The sequence below is a fragment of the Giraffa tippelskirchi genome, chromosome 6, assembly GCF_054371585.1.
Source record: "Giraffa tippelskirchi isolate mGirTip1 chromosome 6, T2T-mGirTip1v1.2.pri, whole genome shotgun sequence".
NCBI lineage: Eukaryota > Metazoa > Chordata > Mammalia > Artiodactyla > Giraffidae > Giraffa > Giraffa tippelskirchi.
In genome coordinates, this window is record NC_137280.1 from 32,209,591 (window position 1) to 32,231,252 (window position 21,662).

The following is a 21,662-nucleotide window of genomic DNA, read 5'->3' on the forward strand; positions in this document are numbered from 1 at the left end:
TGGGCTGGCAGGTTACAGCTCATAGGGTAACAAAATGTCAGACATGACTGAAGCAACTGAGAACACACACAAATTTTCTACTTACGTTATAAGAAATGAGAAAGGAAAAGAAGTAAAGAGCTATAGACCATTTTTCCCTACCAATTCCACATGTACATACAGTGGCAATACCCAGTGATGACACAGAACCGAATATGGTATGCCAAATTTGTGGAAGTTAAAATCCAAACCCAAAACTCCTACCCTAAAAATTCACTGGAAAATTTGCATGATGAAGCTTTAGGCATGATTGTTATTTTTTAAAGCCATCTCTAGTTCAATATATCAGTTGTGTCTCAAAGAAAGAGTTTGCCAGATAAGATGAACTAGAAGAGAAGAAGCAAAGTCTATTGGTAAAAGCCCTTGGCTAATAGGCATAATTATTTTTTATGCTTTTCATGGGAAAACTTTGGGAAGAGCCTAAAAGGAATATGATTCTAATGCTTTATAAGAAAAATATTATTTTTCAATAAGATATAAAATATTTACTATCTGCCAGTGATGGTGTTCTGAGTGATTTGTAGATATTACTGTCACAGTGTAGTGTTTAAGGATGCATTTCATCCTACATAAACCATAATTTGAGCAGTATATCAAAACCTTAAAAAAATTCAAACCCAAGTGGAGTAGAAATTGACTATTTCTGAAAATAAATGTGTGCGTATCCTCAATGTTACTAGTTTTCTGTGGGTTTTTTCAAATATTCTCATTTATATTTTCCCACCAAACTAGTAAATTTTGATTGAACATCAGGATGTGATATGCAATATAAAAATATGCAAAAAGGAAACATGATACACTTACTGCCATATTTATTTAATTTGCCAGAATGATTTTCTTTCCTTTTGGGTTTCTCTCTGGTCCTGAAGGAACCCTCTATCTTTCTCTAGAGTGGGAGTGCAGCACATGAATCTTCCCCAAACCTGGCTTACATTTTAGCCTCTTACTAATAGAAAACAATCTCTCCAATAGGCATTCAACCTTCTTACATTAATGATATCACCTCACCGACCCAACCTCAACCCACCAACTTCCCCATGGTGGCCTCTATTCCACACAAGGCCACTCCCTCCACTTTGGTTGACTATTGCCTAACCTGTCTCTCTTTCCCTTCTCTTTTGCTTAATTCCTCTCCCCTTGCATTTGTCTTCCTTGTTGGTCTTCTAGAATGTCTTCTCTCTACCATTTATGATTCCAAGCTCTGTATTTCCTTTATGGTCAGCTCCACATTCCAGTCCACCTTTCAACCTTCTTTTAACCTTGATTAATGATGGATAATTTTCAAAGCCCTATAGATCAGGTGCATCCAGTCATCTCACACTTTCTTACATGATGACCTGGAATTATTTACTCTCTAGCTCTGTAGATAGATAAATATGTCTGACTTATCCAACTGGTATCAGTAGAAAATTATCAGATTATGAACTATGGTTCTGTGGCCCACCATACAATTCTTTGTGAATACAGTTACACAAAGCACGTAACAGCTGTTTATGGCAAAAAGACAGTGTTGAATTACCATAACATCATTTTCACACCTAGCATTCTATGAATCCTCTTAGATTCATAGAACTGTCTTTTGTTTCCCTTGTATCTCTATAACATCTACTACAGAGCTGGACAAATAGTACTTTAATAAATGTAATTTAATAAGCAGCTGTTGCTAGATAGATAGATGAATGAGTGGGTGGACGGATGAATGAACAGAGTCAGTTTTGTGATCTTATTAACTTTATAATCCCTCATTTCTCTGAACCAGCTGAAGTAAAAACTATCAAATATTTAATATTTTCTTTCTATACTGATCACATATGCTGCTAATGACTATTACACTCATTCTTCTTTTGTTTTCACCCCAAATATGCTCTAATAAAGGAAAACTCTGCCTCCCTTCAGAAAAGCCCTGTGGAATCTACCTGCTCCAATGAAGATATTGAGTTGCTTTTACAACTTTAATTACTAAAAAAGAAAAAAAATTCAACACTGAGAAATGTTACAATTTTTTTAAAAATAACTGGTTCTTATGAGATGAAATGATGTTGCATAACCAAGACCCAAAATTTGATTCTCATCTGTGGTAAGTTTGGATGTTTCGATTTTGTAAAATAATTTTCACCAACAATTTGACAGAGGAAAGCAACAGAGAACTATTTTGTGTCTTCTAACAGCTGCAGATTTGTGAACAGAGAGTAAATGACAGGAGTATATTTGGATGAAAGTGTGAAGATATACTTAATTCTCTTCCAACACTCATTCTCAATGCCATTTTTAAGATATAAGAATTAATTTCTATGTACACAAACCAATTCAGATTTCCATGTGATTTGCTGCTTTACATTTCCAGCAAAAACTGCCTGTAAAAACAAAGGAAACTATAAGCAAGGTGAAAAAACAACCCTCAGAATGGGAGAAAATAGTAGCAAATGAAACAACTGACAAAGGATTAATTTACAAAATATACAATCAGCTCATACAACTCAATGCCAGAAAAACAAACAACCCAATTAAAAAGTGGGAAAAAGACCTAAACAGACATTTCTTCAAAGAAAACATACAGGTGGCTAATAAACACATGAAAAGATGCTCAACGTCGCTCATTATTAGAGAAATGCAAATCAAAACTACAATGAGATATCACCTCACACAGGTCAGAATGGCCATCATCAAAAAGTCTACAAACAATAAATGCTGGAGAGGGTGTGGAGAAAGGGGAACCCTCTTGCACTGTTTGTGGGAATGTAAATTGATACACCCACTATGGAAGACAGTGTGGAGATTCCTTAAAAAGCTAGGAATAAAACCAACATATGGCCCAACAATCCCACTCCTAGGCATACACCCTGAGGAAACCAAAATTGAAAAAGAAACATGTATCCCACTGTTCATTGCAGCACTACTTACAATAGCTAGAACATGGAAGCAACCTAGATGCCCATCGACAGAGGAATGGTAAAGAAGTTGTGGTACATATACACAATGGAATATTACTCAGCCACAAAAAGGAACACATCTGAGTCAGTTCTAATGGGGTGGATGAACCTAGAGCCTGTTATACACAGTGAAGTAATTCAGAAAGAGAAAGATAAATATGTACTAACACATATATATGGAATCTAGAAAGATGGTACTGATGAATTTATTTGCAAGGCAGCAATGGAGAAAGAGACATAGAGAACAGATACATGGACATGAGGGGATGGAAACTTACATTACCATATGTAAACTAGATATCCAATGGGAATTTGCCGTATGTCTCGGGGAACTCAAATAGGAGCTCTGTATCCACCTAGAGGGGTGGAATGGGGAGGGAGATGGAAGGGAGGTTCAAGAGGGAGGGGACATATGTATACTTATGGCTGATTCATGTTGATGTTTGACAGAAAACCACAAAATTCTGTAAAGCAATTATTCTTCAATTAAAAAATAAAAAAATGTTAAAAAAAAAAAAACAAAAACCTGCCTATAGAAAGCTGCCTGTAGAAAGCCTGCAGGTTCATGGAATGAACCTACAGGGAAATTGCATCTGGGAATCCTTTCTGGAGAATCAGGATCTCCTGCAAAGAGACTGAAATACTAATTTCTGGGAGTCTTTTCTTTGCTGGTCTTTAGCCACCATCATCTCTCTGCCCATTAGTTTTCAGGTTCCTTTCTACAATATCAATAGAGCACCCATGGGACAATAAAGTTTGTTAAGATCTAAACCCTTAATCCTAATGTCTAACATTTGAGACAGCTCTCTTTCTCATTTATACAACACTCCACCCTGTTTTCAGGCATAATTAAAATATCTATTTCTTCCAAAGTCAAGATATTTCATGATGAGGACTTTCCTAGCAGTCAAGTGTTTAAAACTATCTGCTTCCAATGCAGGGAGCACAGGCTCGATCCTTGGTCAGGGAACTAAGATCCTGCACAGTATGGTCAAAAAAAAAAAAAAAAAGATATTTCAAGATGATGAAAGTGGGGACCACGTATTCTGGGTTTTTACAGGGAGTTCTAACTTTAAATATTGTATAAGATTTTTGTCCCATTATATAACTGTTTATCAGGTCATATTTCAATTTTTAGTTGTAGTTACATGGTCACCAAAGCTGTGGGTGATAAACTGATGTGAGTGACGATCCTGTCATTATAATCTCAAATGTGTATTCATTCAACAAACATCTACTGGTTAGATATTTATTCACTCAGCATTTACTGAGTGCCAGATATTGTGCAATGATTTGAGATACAGTGATGAATAAAATACAATATCAGCCTTTTAGGACAGAGGTCAGCAAACTTTTCCTAAAAAGGAGCAAGAGTAACTATTTTAGGCTTGGGGGCCAGGTAGTTTCTATCATAACTGTTCAACTCTGCTGCCCTACTGGGAAAGAACCACTGAGAATATGTAAGTGAATGAGCTTGGCTGTGTTCCAATAAAACTTTATTTACAAATACAGGTGACAGAACAGATCTGGCCCATGGGCCATAGTTTGCTGACCCCTGCTCTAGCTGTTTAGCATGTAGGCCAGTGACATCCAATAGGAATGAGATGCGAGGCACAAAGGTGAGCTACATTTATAGTTTTAAATGTTCTTGTAGACATGTTTTAAAAAGTAAAAAAGCATCAGGTGAATTTTATTTTAATAATTATTTATTTGACTTGCTGTATCTATTATTTCAAAATGCAACCAGTATTAAAAAATTAACTGATATTTCCCATCTTTTGTACTTTTTTGCAATATGGTATTTTACACAAACAGTGTATCTCACTCTATCCTAGCTATGTGTCAAATGTTTAATACCACAGTAATTAGTGACTACCATGTTGGACAGCCAGGTCTATATAAATAAACAGTTGTCTGATGGGAATAAGCACAAGGTACTTTAGAGTGAACACAAAGGAGGAAAAGCCAACCTCATCTTCCATAGTGGTTGTGACTAAGGGCCAGAGTGGGCTTCTCTAAGGAGAGATGTCATGAGGGTGAACAGGAGCTCTTAGCTGAAGACTGGGAGAAGGACAGAAGGAGGATTCTGGGCAGAGGAAAGAGATGCATAAAAACTTGGAGACAGGGAAGCATGCAGCTTCTCCCAAGATTGTAAAGTAGCTCAATATGCACAGAGCCCAGGTGCAAGGGTGCTGACCCCCATTAAGGCAGTGGGAGCGGGAGTGGAGTGAAGTGAATTAGTTGCAAGTGAAATTAATGAGACAGAATTGATGGAACTTGGAGATTGATTGGACATAGGTGATGAAGAAGGATGAGGAAAAGATGAAGCTGAGAGTTCTGGCTCATACAAAATGCAAAGACAAAGCCATCATTTGTCAAGATGGGATGCTCAAGAGCAGGGGCAGATTTGGGGAAAGATGAAGAGTTCAGCCTTTGACACTTTGAGCTTTGAGGCTTCAGAGAGACGCACACAAAGATAATGGGAGACACACTCAGGCAGCACCCACGTACAGAATATGTCTTCACGCCAAGGAAAGCCCTTCATGTCAGCAGCTGCCCTCATTCTGTGATCAAAAGTTTCTCTCTCACCTCCCTCCAACCAAGATTTTTTTCTAGTGGCTCTGCCATCACACAAATGCTTGAAATATCCTATCTGCCAAGAACATTGACTCTCTCCTCTTTACCTAATTAGCTACTGATCATTTTCAAGATCTCAATTCAAATGTCACTTCCCAGAGAGACTTCTCAGTCCCCTCAGAAAAGGTCAGAGTCCCTTGCTATATAGTCCCTATATCTTTTTCCTCAATGGCTATTTCCACACTTGTAATTTTGCATCCATTTGTTTAATTAGTTGATTAATGACTTTCTGCCTTGAAAATAAAAATTATTCATCAAGAACTGTGTCTATTCTTGTTCTAACTTGTCATACTAGTCTCTACCTCTTCCCTGGTACATGGTAAAGAGATGCTCAGGAAATATTTGCTGAATGAGTGAATATCATATTAAAAGATACCTGGAAAAGATTATAAATCTTAGCATGAATCAGTGCAATGGATTCCAATATTATCTACTTATGCCATCAAGTAAGAAGTAATAACCTTTATTTTTCTATAATTTAACTGAATATTTTTTCAATGCCTCAGTCACAGCTGAGATAAAGCAGAAATGTAATCCCAGTCATTGTCCAACATTGCTAATGGCATTCTCTTCCCAGGGAGACTTTCTAACTGGAGTGCGTTATGCCAAGAGTCCTATCCCTTCCTTTCAGGGAATAGGCTCTTAAAACTAGAGCCAGAAAGACTGAGCTTTCCCTATTTCCTGCCCTGTAATATCCATTTTCTTAGGCCATGTGTGGACCAAACTCTACCTACATGAATGGAGGGATATGGTAGAAGACAGTGATCAAAAATAAAAGTAGGGGAGGGGCAGAAATAAGTCAACAGTTTTCTAATGTTATCCAATCACATTGGTTTATTTAAAAATTTAGAGCTCGTAAGTGACTACCAATGAATGAATTTCAGATTGGAAACATTTCCACTGCAAGAAGGAATACACAGCTGTGAGAAACATGAAGAAAACCTAAAGTTCTTCCCAGGGAAGTCTAACTACTGAGCAGAGAGACCCACATCTTTACTTCACGTCTGTGTCTTCCGTGACACGTAGCACAGCCTGGGATGGAGTGAGCCCTCAGTTCATAGTTCCTAAGTCCACGTTCTAAATTTCTCCCTCATAATTACTCATTAAATGTCTATCGAATGGCACCTCCCCCTATGGATCAGAGGTTGCATGAAGGTATGAACACTGAATCAGTGATGCTATGCCCTTCTTACACTCTGCTGCATCTCTGACGCCCCACGATGCCTGACACAAAATAAGTGCTGGATACGTATTTATGGAATCAATAAATATGTTTATAAGAAAAGAGCAGGTGAGAACATGTAGAGCCAAAATACCCTCTCTTTCAAGCCCCAGCTCAAATTGTAAGGCTTTATCATAGTAGCAGTTCCTCCTAGACAGACGTTTTTGCTCCTACCTCTGACTTCCTCAAACATCTTGTTTATCCCTCTTCGAGCACTGATTTAGTTGTTGCTGTTCAGTCGCTAAGTTGTGTCTGACTCTTTTGTGAGCCCATGGACTGTAGTCCACCACTCTCCTCTGTCCATGGGACTTCCCAAGCAAGAATACAGGAGTGTGTTCCCATTTCCTTCTCCCAGGGATCTTCCTGACCCAGGGAGTGAACCTATGTCCCTTATTTGGCAAGTGGATTCTTTACCATTGAGCCACCTGGGAAGCCACTAAGTTGCACTATACATAGTGGTTAAGGGCACAAGCTCTAGCGACAGAATGCTGTTGTTAAAGTACCAGCTCAGGCATTTGTAAGCTGTAGCACCTTAGGACAATTACTTAAGGTCCCTGAATTCTGTTTCTCATCTTCAAAACGAAATGCTATCCGTTTCTTAAGGGTTGGTGTAGAACAAATGAAGTAATACATGAGAAATTCTCAGTTGAATATCCAACACATAATAAGCATTCAAAAATTATCTGTTATATTTATCACTATACTTTCAGGATGATAGTTTTAAAAACTGCTACATTTATTGAATACATAATATATTCTGAACATGGCAGAAAGCATTTTATATGGGTTTTTACAATGAAGCCATAATTGATCCTAAGGGGCATAATTTCACCCACCATTATGAAGCTGAGGCTCACAGGGTTACATAAACTGTCCAAGGTCACACAGCTAGTAATTAGATTCGCTGTCACTGAGCCCAGCCGATAAAGCAGCAGCCCTGCTCACTGTCTCCATGAATGCACACATCTTAAGTCTCACACTAGGTTATAAATTCCATTGCGGGCAAGGATTTGATCTGATTTATTTTTGCATCCCCCAAAGGATATAGCTTAATGCCTTATACGCCAACGATCGGTAAATATTTATTAAATGACTGAACACAAAGTGAAGGGGCCCCAAAGTCAAGTTTTATCAATGTCATCACTTTGTCCCAGCCCTGGCTGCAGAAGCTGCTTCCATGCATTTTGAATAGAGGAAATCCTTCCTGTTTGAGAAGCATCTACACTCACATACACATTAAACAGAGCAGTGTTCCCCTAACAGAAATGTCATGTAAATAGGTTCTTTGTATTACCAAGTCTAACTGCATGTTGGCTTGATTCATCAAATATGTAGTATCCAAAAAAGTCTGCTATATACTTCAAAGCTATTCTCCCAAATCATCCCACCCACTCCTTTCCCCACTGTGTCCAAAATGTCTATGTCTCCTTTGCTGCCCTGCAAGTAGGATCATCAGTACTATCTTTCTAGATTCCACATACACGTGTTAATAGATGATATTTGTCTTTCTCTTTCTGACTTAACTTCACGCTGTATAATAGGCTCTAGGTTCAACCACCTCATTAGAACTGACTCAAACACATTCCGTCTTATAGCTGAGTAATTCCATTGTGTATATGTACCAGAACTTCCTTATCCATTCATCTGTCAGTGGACATCTAAGTTGCTTCCATGCCCTGGCTATCGTAAATACTGCTGTGGTGAACATCAGGGTATATGTGTCTTTTTCAATTCTGGTTTCCTCAGAGTATATGAATGGACAGTCAGGGGAGTGCGATGTATGATGCAGGGAACCCAAAGCCAGTGCTCTGTGACAACCTAGAGGGGTGGCAGATTGGGAGTGAGGGGGAGGGGGGTTCAAGAGGGAAGGGACATATGTATACCTAATGCCGACTCATGCTGATGTACAGCAAAAACCATCCAACTATTGTAAAGTAATTATCCTCTAATTAAAAAAAAAAAACTTTGCTATATACCATGCCAGCAACAGTAACATACTTCATTAGTGTCCTCTCTACACATTTGATATTTTTTGTTGTTTTAAAACTTTTTAATTTTGTCTTGGAGTTTACAAACACATTGGCTGATTAACAATGTTGTGATAGTTTCAGGTGGACAGAAAAGGGACGCAGCCATACATATACATGTATCCATTTTCCCCCAAACTCTTCTCCCATCCAGGCTGCCACATGACATTGAGCAGAGTTTCCTGTGCTCTACAGTATAGGTCCTTGTTGGTTGTCCATTTTAAACATAGAAATGTGTACCTGTCTATCTCAAACTCCCTAACTATCTCATCCCCCCAGAAACCATAGTTTGTGCTCTAAGTCTGTCTGTTTTGCAAAGAAGCTCATTTGCATCATAAATTATAAAAAGCATATGTTCTGTATGATTTTGTTTGTATTAGACAGGCTGCCTTTGACAAAGGCTGGGAAATGGCAAGAGCAACAGGAATGATGATACAGCCTTCCTCAGAAAACACCAATAGTGACCATTATACAAAATAACACATGGAGAATTGTGTGGCCCTGCAGACCCAAAACAGGAGCAGTGAGTTAGCAGGCAGTGAGTTAGTCACCAGCTCTGGAGAAGAAATTACTTAAATGAGAGAGTCTAAGTCTTCACAGGATGTTAAACATACTGAGCAGCAGTTCTCAAAGCTTGGTTCGTGAACCTTCAACAGTGGCATCGCCTGGGAACTCCACAATAATGCACATTCTCAGGTTTCCAGCCCTGCCTTCACACTCAGAAACGCTGGCATGGGGCTCTGAGAAGTCTTCTTGGTGATTCTCATGAACGTTCGGGTTTGAGGACCACTGATACAGGGCATAGATATTCACCCCTCTTCTTTTCCAGAAATGAATTCTGAGGCACATAATTTTTCCAAGATCACACAGCTAGTTAGTAAGACCAGAATGTACATCTCCTGGTTCACAGGAAGCAGCGTTGAGAGAGGTGAAGGCAGATCTAAAGGGACTTGATGTCATTGGAGCCTAAGTTCCATTTATATCTAAAGACTGTGAAACAATTTGGCAGGTGTCTCTGGGTGAAGGCTGCATGGTCGGGTTCCGAAAACCATTGGATTAATGGCTGGAAGCCCTGGAGTAAACAGAGTTAAGCCAGTGTTCTTTACTGTAGAACATTTAACATGACGGTATGTGATATTCATCTTCCAGAGGATAACAGAGTTATGCAGTCATTGCCAAAATTGTTTGACCACAACCTCCACATCAGGTTATTTAAAAAAAAAGTTGTGAAATGCCAATCTACATTATGTCAAAATGGTAAACAATTTTTGTTACATAACTGGTTCATTTTTCAAATGCCAATCAAATCATTCAGACTCAAAGATGCTTAGCTTGTAGCTCATAGTTTCCTAAATGCTTCCTGGTTCCCAGGGATCTATAACACTCTGAGATATAAGCAACGTTTTCTAAGTATGTGCAAACGTGATATTTTTCTGGAGGGTTTCCAGAGATTTTTATTAAATTTACTAAGGGATCTAGGGCTTATTTGATCATTAGCTATGTTGGCTTCATGAAGACATAGCCAGTGAAATTTGAGTATTAGATTTTCAAGATTTCTTACTTATGCTACTACAAAATTCTCCTGATTGCTAATTCTACTTCCCTTCCAGTCTTTCTGGTCTACCCTTCAATTTTCTCCAACTTCAAACCGATTTACAATCCTGCTTAAAAACCATTGGCGACCAATTCAAGTATAAATGTTTCAGACCTCTGCAATAAGCTTTTTTCCTGGACTCATTTTTCACTCTCCCGTGTATCTACAGTCAGTTTGTTTTCCCCAGACACACTCAGCATAACCACCTCTGTGTTTGAAACTACCAACCTCTATTTCCTTCTCAGACATTTTTTATACCTGTCTCTAAAGCCTTCTCTTCATTCAGTTCAGTTCAGTCGCTCAGTCGTGTCTGACTCTTTGCGACCCCATGAACTGCAGCATGCCAGGCCTCCCTGTCCATCACCAACTCCCTGAGTCCACCCAAACCCATGACCATCGAGTCGATGATGCCATCCAGCCATCTCATCCTCTGTCATCCCCTTCTCGTCCTGCCCTCAATCTTTCCCAGCATCAGGGTCTTTTCCAATGAGTCAGCTCTTCACATCAGGTGGTCAAAGTATTGGAGTTTCAGCTTCAACATCAGTCCTTCCAATGAACACCCAGGACTGATCTCCTTTAAGATGGACTGGTTGGATCTCCTTGAAGTCCAAGGGACTCTCAAGAGTCTTCTCCAACACCACAGTTCAAAAGCATCAATTCTTCAGTGCTCAGCTTTCTTTATAGTCCAACTCTCACATCCATACATGACCACTGGAAAAACCATAGCCTTGACCAGACGGACCTTTGTTGTCAAAGTAATGTCTCTGCTTTTTAATATGCTATCTAGGTTGGTCATAACTTTCCTTCCAAGGAGTAAGCGTCTTTTAATTTCATGGCTGCAGTCACTATCTGCAGTGATTTTGGAGCCCAGAAAAATAAAGTCTGACACTGTTTCCACTGTTTCCTCATCTATCTGCCATGAAGTGATGGGACCCGATGCCATGATCTTAGTTTTCTGAATGTTGAGCTTTAAGCCAACTTTTTCACTCTCCTCTTTCACTTTCATTAAGAGGCTCTTTAGTTCGTCTTCACTTTCTGCCATAAGGGTGGTGTCATCTTTTTATCTGAGGTTATTGATATTTCTCCCGGCAATCTTGATTCCAACTTGTGCTTCTTCCAGCCCAGCGCTTCTCATGATGTACTCTGCATGTAAGTTAAATAAGCAGGGTAACAATATACAGCCTTGACGTACTCCTTTTCCTATTTGGAACCAGTCTGTTGTTCCATGTCCAGTTCTAACTGTTGCTTCCTGACCTGCATACAGGTTTCTCAAGAGGCAAGTCAGGTGGTCTGGTATTCCCATCTCTCTTCATTGAAGTCTCCTTGATTCCCCAAACATTCACAATTTTCTCCTCTAATCATGTCTCCAAGGAAATATGTGTCAATCTATTATGATATTAACCAAACTTGGAATATATATGATCACTATTGGTGTGTTCTTCACCCCTCCTGTGCTTGAGCACAGTAACTCCTTTTACTCTTGTCTTTCATTTGTACTGGATCTTTTTCCAGGGTCACCCACTCAGGGCTGTCACCAGGAAAGTAGTATTGACCTGTTAGATGTTTTATCCTCAACTGATCAGATTTTGTCAGGAAAAAGTTCCTTTCAGTTCAGAAACAAATTCTTATCCCTTTAGAAACCAGGAGACCTTTAGATGCTTTGTATGGTTCTGTTTGTATGAGAAGAGGTGGCCATTGACAAGGGCTGGGAAATGGCAGAAGCAATAGGAATGATGTGGATTCAGAAGCATACATCTACCCAGCAGGCACAAGCAGAAGCTTTTGTGCAAGCTTATTTCTGAGATGAAGGAATTCAGTTAAGGAAGATCAATAACACAGTAAACATTTTCTCTTTCTTTTTGTTCATCTTTTTCCTAACGTTGAAGATCTATCATGTATATTTTCAGAAATCGTGAGTCAAAAACAATCATTTTGGGTTGTAATACATTAATTGATCTCTAGTATTCATCATTCCTTAGTCCCACTTTCTTCCTCCTTCAGTAGAAATGCCTTTATTTGAAATAAAAGAAAAGGATAAAATAAGATGTTGGGGGCAGAGAACAGGAGGCCAAAAAGACTTAATCACATGGACAGAAAATTCTAAAATACAAAATTCCAGCCAAAGTTGGAATTTCCTAGGAAGAAGTCCAGAGGATTAAAACCCTATTTATAGACTTAGTGGCAAGGCCAAGCCCGAAGAAAGAAAGACACATGCCCCTCCATATACACAAACATCAACCCAGAACTCCAAGCAGCCTTCTTCAGCCAGAGACATAGGGTCGAAATCATAGCAGAGTTTGGGTTGGAACAGAATAGTGGGCAGCCGTGACCAGGGAAACAGCATAGAAAGAACTCAGAGTCAGCTCTGTCTGTGTATGTTAGGGGTTTGAAGGGTCCCAACTGAGAGACTAAAATCCTCTGTGATCTAGGATTCCCTTTTGTTCATTCTAGTTGGAAAAGACAATTGTAAATAAACCCTTTGGCTCTGGGTCTACTGACACAACCAAAATGTTTTCTGAAACAGAATGAGGTACAGAACTTTGAGTTTCTACACTGAAAAAATCTACCATATCCATCAATTTACACACTTATAAAAGATAATTTGGGTTTACTATTTCCCATTGCTGTCCCTCCCTTCTCTTGTTGGCTAGTAACAAATACCAATTGGCAGAGACTGATTACAAATGCAAACAGAATGATAGCTAAGTAAATACAGGAGTTTAACCACCACTCCTGCAATTATTTATGCTTGCACATCCCAACTACATTCCCAAGTTCAAAAATTAACTCTTCTTTTTCTTCATGATATATATTTCCCAGCAAATTCAGCTTATGTACAAGTGAAAACAGCAATCTACCAAGAATAACCAAACTGGGTCCTAATCGCCTCTCAAAATTTTGTCTGACTTTGAACAAGTCTTTCCCCTCGCACTTGTCTTAGTTACTCTCTCTGTAAACTGGGAATGGAACGTCTTGCTTTTCTCATTAAGTCTAGTGTCTGCTCTAAGTCATGTGATGCTATAATTCAATAAATGTTAAATGATGCTAACAATTTGCATCATATCCTTCAAAAGCACCTTGAGTGCTGAGGATGAATCCAATAAGTAAACTAAAATAAATTTGATTCCCTAAGAGAACTGCTTAATAGAAGAGTAACAGAGATGCCCGCAAGTTAATTACTACCACTTGGTGGGTGCAAGAAATGATTCACTTCTTTCAACTTCAATTTGAGAGATTGATTTTATGGTTTCTCAGGTCTCTTTCACTGTTGAAATCCCACAAAAATAAATGAATAATCAATAAAAGAAAAACATGCTGTTGCTTAAGCCTGGGTTTCTGCTCCCTTCATCTTCTTTTGTTTTTCCAAAATCAGTGTTGCCATCATGATAAATACTCCTCAGACTCTGTTCCGATCACAAATCTAAATGCACAGTTTTCCTTTTATAATAAAATATCCATGGGTAGTGATATTCTTTGCCATTGCCTTTTACTGTGCTGTGCACTATCGCAGAACACTGAAAAACTCTATATTCAAATATTAAAACAGAAGACCTACATGAAATATATACTAATTTTCATTTGAGTTTATTTAATAAGCCATTTGATCCAGAAGATCCTTCCATTAGTGTGACTGAAATCTGGCTAATTTGCTGCCTTAGGAACCACTATAAAAGTTACGATATTGCAAAAATAGTATTATAATTTTATTTTATAATAATATAGAAAATATGTCTTGCACCACACAATAGCAGACTCACTGATATAGAGTAATGCCTCATTTATCCAGTATGGTTGGGTAATGAGGTGGTCCACTGTGATTCGTCCTGAGAACTAAAGCTTATTCCCTTTGCATGCCAAAAGGTTGTGTTTGAACTAATTTTGATGGAAAGATTTCCCAAACTTATTACACAATTTCTGGCTTAATCAAATATATACAAAAGCCATTAACGTATTGTTAATGATGAAGTCAGCACGTGGCTATCCGCCATAGCACTGGACAACAGCACAGAGCAAGGCCTGGGAGGGGAAGGCTTGCTTGCTTGCTCATTTGCTAAATGTTCTCAGCTGGTTCTGCTTTCCAAGTCATGCGTATGAAAGACTTTATGTTTCCCTTCTCAATGTTAGTTGCCCTTTTATCATTTCCAATGCTCCTGCTTCAAGCAATTTTCATTCCTTTAAATTCCTCTTTTTAATTGGTAGAAAGCTCTATAACAAAGAGTCACTAGGAGGCATTGCGATTTTTGCATATAAGCTAAAAGAGGTACAAGAATGAATGCGAATCCCTGGGTGGTCAAGCAGCAAATGCTTCCACTGCCTGGTTCTTTACCAGGACCCAGAGAGTGAGGTTGCTAAGAATCGTCCATAAGAGCACGTACCCTGATTCTGCCTCATATTTTTATCTCATTATTTCACCCAGATAGTGTCTCTTTAACTAGATTCTAAAGTCTACACAGGAAGGAAATATATTTCATTCATTGTTTATCTGATTTGCCCCACTACTTACTATAGTGCTGAGTACATAAAATGTTTTCGTGTGATTTGTTTGTGCTTTTCCCCAGAAACCTGGAAAAATTCACATTTAAATGTTAATACAATATAATACTTAAAATCTCTGTCATTTATTAACAGCATTAATTTTGCCAAACCTTCCCTCCAATCAAGCTGACTGACTTGCCCTAGGCATTGTTGTAAGTAAAGATTTCTTGTCTAATTTGTGGCACTATAATTAGAAATCAACCTCCGTATCAGTTACTCTCTTTTCCTGATTCACATTTTTTTTTTCAGAGAATTTTTTTCTGTCTGTGTTATTTGTAAGAAAAATGTTCAGCTCTGTGCTGAAGCCTGACTGTAGCCTTTACTTTCACACTTACTAGTCCAGTAACTCATTAATATTTCTTAAGCTGTGCCTGTATTAAACTTTTCTTGGCGTGTCAAAGGATCTTTCCTTTGATCATAGCAGTCAAAAGAATTGTGAATGGAGACGGCTTCTAGAAACAAAATGCACAGGCATCTGACATTAATTTAACTCTCTGGGCCATTTAGATATTTATTCAGAAATTTCATTTAATGCCCTATGTTATCTCAATTCTTTTCACACTGCAAAAGTCACTTCAGGATATCATCTTTTCTTATGACATCAATTTTCTCAGCATTAAGTTCTTGATTTGCCCAGGATGTAAAAGCCCACACTCTCTCGGTCACACAGCCAACCTCTCTTGCCTGTATCTATGTTTTGGTTGCTTCTGAAAACCTTCTATAAACCTACAACGTGTCCACATCACTTGCGTACAGACAACTGAAAGGTAGGATGATCGATCTAAATATAAAACTCTAACATCAAGCATTGGCTATCATTTTGTACCTGCAGAGGAACTTACAGAGTGACACAGCTTTACACATGCTGCTGCTGCTGCGCAGTCACTAAGTCACGCCTGACTCTGTAGCCCATCAGGCTCCTCTGCCCATGGGATTTCCCAGGCAAGAATATTGGAGTGGGTTGCCATTTCTTTCACCAGGGGATCTTCCTGACCCAGGGATCAAATTCACGTCTCTTGCATTGCAGGTGGATTCTTCACCACTCAGCCAGCTGGGAAGTCTCTTACGTATGCTACCTGACATCAAATCCTCCTGGGGACAGGAAGGTCTGCTCAGATTCTAACACTACTGCAAGAATTCACTGAGTATCTCCTTTAACATGCACTTGTTTTCTCAAAGCTACCTTTTAAAAACACCATCTCATTTAGCTGTGAGAAGGCAAGTGCAAAAGCCACTTTTGTGCTCATAGCAAACATTTATTTTTCTTCCTGATAGTCTCAAAAATCCAGAACGCTTGTAGCTTATCCTGGTCCTTAAGCCATATTCTCTGTAAGCAGAACATGGGACTGACACAATACAGTCTCATGGCTGGCTGAATACATTTAACAGTAAAATATATGAGTGAATAAAAATATATATGTACATCTAATAGAGAAATAATAAAATGCTCATGTACTCACCAAAGATTAGAGATATCCAGCATGATAACCCCCTTAGCACCCTGTGAATCCATCCCCAATCATATTCCTCCCATCCAGAGGTAACCAGCATTCTGGGTGGCCTTACTGACATACACACAACAGCAAAATATATTCTCATCAACTGCACATGGGACATTCTTCAGGACAGACCATTTGTTAGGCCATAAATCTCAGTAAATTTAAAAGAACTGAAATTATACAAATTATGTTCTCAGACCACAGTGGAACAAAAATAAATAACAGAAGCAAATATGGGAAATTTACACATAGGTGAAAATTAAACAACACAATACTAAATAACCAATGGGTCAAATAACACATTGCAAGAGAAATTAGAAAATATGTAGAGGTTTATAAAAGTGAGAACAAAACATACCAAAATGTATAGGATGCAGATAAAGCAGTGATTAAAGTGAAATTATAATTGTAAATACCTGTATTTTAAAAGAGAAAGACCTCAAATTAATAACTTTCCACCTTAAAAATATAAAACAATAAAGCCAACTACCCTAAAGTCAAAAGGAAAATAATAATAATAAAGAATAGAGTGGAAATAAAGGAAATTAAAAAAAATTTAAAAGAGAAGGAGCAGGTGATCCGCTACCAGAAGCAGCTGCAGCACAGCTACATCCAGATGTACCGACGTAACCGGCAGCTGGAGCAGGAGCTGCAGCAACTCAGTCTGGAGCTGGAGGCCCGGGAACTTGCGGACCTGGGCCTGGCGGAACCAATGCCTTGCATCTGCCTGGAGGAGATCACTGCCACCGAAATCTAGGGCCTTAGCACCCCGCTCTGCGGGGAGGTCTACTGAAAGCAGGCAGTAGCCTCAGATCCACTGAGGGCCCCAAAGTCTGAGGGTCCAAGGGCCTTTAGTCCCTGGGATGCAGGCCTCTGGGCCTCTGCCAAGGACTCAGAGCTGCCCAATGACTTGGATCAGACTCCCTGAAGGTCCCCGTGTTCACTGTCACCCAAAGGCTCCTACTCACTCGACCTATTTCATTCACTCCCCAAATACTGCCATTGCTACTTTGCCAACCCCACACACCCCCAGTGCTCCCAGCCCACTCAGCCAGGGGGCCAATAAAACAAAAGTTGGATCTTTGAAAATATCAACAAAACTGAGAAAATTTTAGCTAAACTGACGAAAGAAAAAAGAAAAGACTAAAACTACTAAAATCAAGAAAGAGGACCTCCCTATCAACCTGACAAAATTATAAGGAAATTCTGTGAATAATGGTATACCAACAAATTAAATATTCTACCAAAATAAGCGAAATCCTATAAAGATGCAAACTAATAACACTGACTCAAAAGAAAAATAAAGTTAAATAGAGCTTAAGGAAGTAAAAGACTGAATTAGTAATCAAAAAATTCCCCACAAAGAAAAACCCAGGGCCAAGATAATTTTGCTGGTGAATACTACCAAATTTTTACAGAAGAATTAATAACAATCCCTCATAAATTTTTTTCAAAAAATAAGAGGAACACTTCACAAGTCACCATCTGAGCCCAGTAGTACCCTGATGCGAAAACCACACAAAGAAATCACTAAAAAAAGAAAAACTATAAATCAATATGCCTTATAAATACAGTTGCAAAAACTATCAACAAAACAGAGGCAAACCGAGTCCAGACACATATAAAAAGGATTACACACTCCAACCAAATGGGATTTATCCCAGGAATACAAGGTTGGTTCAACATATAAAATATAATCAGTCAAAGTAATGCACCAAATTAATAGAGTAAAAGACCAAAAAACTCATCTCCAAACATGTAGAAAAATCATTTGACAAAACCCAATATTGTTGTTATCTATGATAAAGACACTCAAGAGCAAGAAAAGAGAACTTCCTCAATATGATAAAGGACACCTATGAAACACCCACGGCTGACACTATAATTAACAGTGAAGCACTGATTCCTTTCATGCTAAGATCAGGAACAAGACAAAAATGCCTATTCAACATAATACTAGAGTTCTAGTGAGGAAAATAGATTAAGAAAAAAATTCTAAAGGCTTGCATATTGAAAAGAAAAATTAAAAATTTCTTACTTACTGATGGCATCATTCTGTATACAGAGAATCCTAAGGAAATTCACTTTAAAAACCACTAGGATTAATAAACCTTGTTCAGCAAGATTGCAGGATTTAAGATCAATACACAAAAACCAACTGTATTTCTTTACCCTAGCAATACAAGGCAAAAATGAAATTAAGAACACAATTTCATTTCAGTTCAGTTCAGTTCAGTCGCTCAGTCGTGTCCGACTCTCTGCGACCCCATGAATTGCAGCACGCCAGGCCTCTCTGTCCATCGCCAACTCCCGGAGTCTACCCAAACCCATGTTCATCGAGTTGGTGATGCCATCCAACCATCTCATCCTCTGTCGTCCCCTTCTCCTCCCGCCCCCAATCCTACCCAGCATTAGGGTCTTTTCCAATGAGTCAACCCTTCGCATGAGGTAGCCAAAGTATTGGAGCTTCAGCTTCAACATCAGACCTTCCAATGAACACCCAGGATTGATCTCTTTTAGGATGGATTGATTGGATCTCCTTGCAGTCCAAGAAACTCTCAAGAGTCTTCTCCAACACCACAGTTCAAAAGCATCAATTCTGCGGCGCTCAGCTTTCTTCACCGTCCAACTCTCACATCCATACATGACCACTGGAAAAACCATAGTCTTGACTAGATGGATTTTTGTTGGCAAAGTAATGTCTCTGCTTTTAAACATGCTATCTAGGTTGGCCATAACCTTCCTTCCAAGGAGTAAGCGTCTTTTAATTTCATGGCTGCAGTCACCCATCAGCAGTGATTCTGGAGCCCAAAAAAGTAAAGTCTGACACTGTTTCCCCATCTATTTCCCATAGAGTGATGGGACCAGATGCCATTTACAACCCCACAAAAAGAATAACATTGTTAGTAATAAAATTAACTAAAGTTATACACTAAAAACTACAAAACAGCATCAAAAGAATTTAAAGACCTAAATATACAGAAAGACATCTGTGTTTATGAAAGACTATTTTAAGCTAGCAATTCTTAGGACTTCCCTGGTGGTCTAGGGGTTTAGACTCCACATCCTCAATGTGGGGGACCCAGGTTCCTTTCCTGGTCAGGGAACTAGATCCTCCATGTGACAACTAAGATCCCATATGCTGTAACTAAGACCCAACATAGCAAAAAAAAAAAAGAGCAATTCTTCCCAAATTATTCACCAATTTGATGGAATCTCTATCAAAATCTCAGCTATCTTTTTTTTTCCATAAAGTAACAAACTTAGCCTAATATTCCTATGGACATGAAAACGACTAAGCAAAGACAAAATAATCTTGAAAATTAAGAACAAACTTAAAAGTACTCTCACTTCCCAATCTCAAAACATACAGTACAAAGATATAGTAATCAAGACTGTCTGGTACTGGCAAAAGAATAGACAAACTGATCACTAGGATTGAACTGACAAGTAGATCCATTTATGGTCATTTTCAACAAAGGTGCCAAGACAATTCTATGGGGGAAAATATTCTCTTCAACAAGTGGTGCTAAGACAACTAGATGAAATGAATGAAATTGTATCACTATGTCTTACCACATACAAAAGATATGACACCAGAAGCACGAGCAATGAAATAAAAAATTATATGGGTTGGACCTTAATGAGAATGAGGATTGGGTATTTTCAAGCCGAGGAGCTGCCCACTACTCCATATTGGGGGCTCCACCAGGAGTCTAAGGGCCTGGGCATCCCTCTGGGTGGTTCCTCGGGAGTCAAAGGGCCCAGCCATCCATCTTGCTCCTGCGGCAGGGCCCGTCCGGGCTTCCCCGACCTTCTCTGCCCAGGGTGGCTGGGGCCTCAGATAAGCGAGCGCCGCCCCCACCTCCACCTCGAGGAAGGGGACGCTACCACACAGACACCAAGTTCCCGGCTTCTAGCAGAACCCTAAGGAGCTCAGGATTACCTGGATCCTGCATGTGTGTGACCAGAGGAGCTGACACTGTCCCTGAATTTTGGGGATCTGGTGCTGCTGGGCGACCTGACCAGCGACGCCATCTTCAACTCTGGCTGCCCTGCCCGGAGGACCGGCGGACAGGACTTGAGCGGCTCACCTGGTGGCCTCTGGCCCGGCGCCAGGGCTGGGAGTTCTTCCCGCATTTTGGGGCCCCCGAGCTGCCCTTCCACTCTTGGACCGCGCTGGAGAGGGGCGTCCAGCTAGTGCGCGAGCCGGGCGTGCTCACCGGGACCTACGGGGAGCCGCCCGCGGCGTCCTCGCCCTCCTCGGGCTGCACATGTAGAGCGCGTGACCTGCCTGCCGCACCTGCGGGTGGCCACGCCCCCTGAGCTGCCGTCCTGGCTGGCCAGACTGCTGGTCAAGGGCGTGACGGCGCGGGGGGCGGTGATGGAGATGCGTGGCATCGCTCCGGTCAGCCTTCTCGGGTGCCAGAGCCAGCCTGGCCGCACCAGACTCACGCTGTGGCCCAAGTCCATGCGCAAGGACCTCACGGGCTGGCTCCAGAGCCACTGAGCGCCCAAACACAGGGTCGCCAAGCCGGCCAGCAAGAGCCTCCTGGAGCTGTGCATCAGTGAGACCAAGTGCAGCTGCGCCCACAGGGCCCGTGGGCTGGGGGAGGAAAAGCCCCGTGACCCTGCTCCAACAGGCCTGCGGGGAGCAGCTGCTAGTGCGCCTTGATCAGGCTTTCCCCCACACCCATTCCCGGGGCTATCCCATTGACACTGAATGGAGGAGGGGGCGTTAGATTTTAAGGGAGACCACAGGGCAGGGAGCCGGGGACATTGTAGGGGAGATGCGGAGTCTCAGCCAGTGCCCCTGAGCACCCCGAGGATGGACCGAAGGACGCCCCACCTGCTCTCTAGTCTAGACTGGGCAACCAGCCCCCGATTGCCCGTTTGAGGAGCGTGGACAGGACTGGTCCATTGGCACGATGGGTGAGCCCAGCGCCCGCTCTGTGCCACTCGGGCCCCAAAGCACTGCAGTCAAGCGGGGAGACCCGATGAAGGCGTCCTGAAATTTGTACTCTGTCTTCAGTGTCTTTAATGTAATATTTTTACTTAATGTTTTAAGCATGTACAGCACTTTGGTTTTAAGGATCCTGATTTCCCCTTTTGCAATAGTTTTTCCCTTCAGGTTTTTTTTCAGTGTCTTTCCCTTTTAAAGTGTACTTTTGCTGGGGA

General features: G+C 40.3%; 1 protein-coding gene across 2 annotated transcripts in view; it reads right to left on the minus strand.

Annotated features, from left to right (window-relative positions):
* LOC145511662 (uncharacterized) overlaps positions 1–21,078 on the minus strand; it is a 703,222-nt gene extending 682,144 nt beyond the window's left edge. Inside the window, exon 1 of one of the 2 annotated variants that reach the window (XR_014058034.1) lies at positions 20,579–20,807. The gene's annotated coding sequence lies outside the window, so the exon portion shown is untranslated. Of the gene's footprint in view, positions 1–20,578 lie in introns of both variants that reach the window. The other variant, XM_081505273.1, reaches the window with a different exon arrangement.
* Positions 21,079–21,662: the final 584 nt, after the last annotated feature.